Raw genomic sequence first — 2,247 nt, forward strand, 5'->3', positions numbered from 1 at the left:
TACGGTTCGCGCTGGGCTGGTTCCAGGAATCCACACAGCGTTTCCGTTAGCGGCTTCGTGGCATTCAATAGAAAGCTTGTCACATCTCCTCCCTGAAATGCCAGCCCTTGTTTCAATAGATTTGAGTGACTCTATTTCTAATCCCAATTATCCTCACATAACAAGGCGTTCCTATAACTCACTGAAGAGCTTCTCACCCCAGAACTCTGTTAGCCTTGAATATTGCCAAATATTGAAATATTGGCTGATTTCCCCTTAAAAGGATGATAAGCAGAAAAAAAAAATCTGCATCTCACATAAACCAGCAGGGCTAGGATTGCTCTTCCTGCAACTTCCTACTAAGTCTGCCCTCATCTGGCGGAGAGACGGTGTGCACAGTGCAAAATTACAACGCACACTCTGAGAGGACACCTTCCCTCCCCTGCGGTCCTTGAATGAGGTTAAGATCAAGGCCTTCCTTAGGCACAGCTGTCCCAGCACTGCAAAAAGCTGTGAAAGAAAAGAGAGATGGGGGGCTGGAGAGATGACTCAGCAGTTAAGAGCACTGACTACTCTTCTGAAGGTCCTGAGTTCAAATCCCAGCAACCACATGGTGGCTCACAACCATCTGTAATGAGATCTGACGCCCTCTTCTGGAGTGTCTGAAGACAGTTAGAGTGTAATAAATAAATTAAAAAAAGAAAAAAAGAAAAAGTGGTTAGGAACACTAGCTAACCTGGAATGGTGGCATTCAGGAGGCCACCTGGCCTACATAGTATGACCAATCTCAGGCTGACCATATTCAGGCCAGCCTGGTTTACATATGATCATGTCTTAAAAAAAAAAAAAAGTGCTGGCACTGACTGCTGTCCAGAGGACCCAGGCTCAGCTCCCAGTGCCCATATAGCAGTTTATATCTGTGATATTAGTCTTAAGAGGCTCTGACACAGTTTTCTAGACTCGGTGGGTACTGTATACACATGGTAGACATATATTCAGGTACATGCACATAAAATAAATGTTTTGAAAACAATACTAAATATAAAAGTCCTGGAGGGTTACACAGGAAACAAGAGGTTGGTTTCCATATTATGGAAGGCCCTTGTAAGCCATGCCAAACCCTTGGCGTACACACGTGCACACTCACACCCAAGCTGACAGCCGCAAGCAGAGCAAGAATTTCTGTTTCTTTTTTAAAAATCCAATTATGCTGTGTGAGTGTTTTTATTTTCATCGCAGATGTGGGATCTGGGGTCGTCCCACATGCTTCCGACTGTCCACAGCAGCTAACTGGGACTGCTTCATGCTCTGCAAGGGGTGTGAATTTTGCCAGCTGTGGATAGTTTGTGTTTGGATTTCTGGGGACTTTGGAGAAGGTATTAGTGTGAGAGCCCTGAGAGGGCCTGTGGTAGCTGCTCCTCCCCCTGCTGCTGCTGCTCCCCCTGCTGCTGCTCCCCTGCTGCTGCTGCTCCCCCTGCCGCTGCTGCTCCCCCTGCCGCTGCTGCTCCCCTGCTGCTGCTCCTCCCCCTGATCCTGCTGCTCCCCCTGCTGCTGCTGCTCCTCCCCCTGCTGCTGCTACTCCTCCTGCTGCTGCTCCTCCCCCTGCTGCTGCTCCTCCCCCTGCTGCTGCTACTCCCCCTGCTGCTGCTCCTCCCCCTGCTGCTGCTCCTCCCCCTGCTGTGCTCCCCCTGCTGCTGCTCCTCCCCCTGCTCCTGCTGCTCCCCCTGCTGCTGCTGCTCCCCCTGCTGCTGCTGCTCCCCCTGCTGCTGCTGCTCCCCCTGCTGCTGCTCCTCCCCCTGCTGCTGCTCCTCCCCCTGATCCTGCTGCTCCCCCTGCTGCTGCTGCTCCTCCCCCTGCTGCTGCTACTCCTCCTGCTGCTGCTCCTCCCCCTGCTGCTGCTCCTCCCCCTGCTACTGCTACTCCCCCTGCTGCTGCTCCCCCTGCTGCTCCTACCCCTGCTGCTGCTCCTCCCCCTGCTGCTGCTCCTCCCCCTGCTCCTGCTGCTCCCCCTGCTCCTGCTGCTCCCCCTGCTGCTGCTGCTCCCCCTGCTGCTGCTCCTCCCCCTGCTGCTGCTCCTCCCCCTGCTGCTGCTCCCCCTGCTGCTGCTCCTCCCCCTGCTTCTGCTCCTCCCCCTGCTGCTGCTGCTCCACTGCTGCTGCTGCTGCTGCCACATTTGCTCTTGCTGGATTACTGGTTTGTGTTTTGCTAGACTGCTGGTTGGAGGTATCCTGACAACAGAAAATTGACTTGCCCCAAGGAACCCTGTGG

This window comes from Apodemus sylvaticus, chromosome 22 (assembly GCF_947179515.1).
Source record: "Apodemus sylvaticus chromosome 22, mApoSyl1.1, whole genome shotgun sequence".
NCBI classification, from domain to species: domain Eukaryota; kingdom Metazoa; phylum Chordata; class Mammalia; order Rodentia; family Muridae; genus Apodemus; species Apodemus sylvaticus.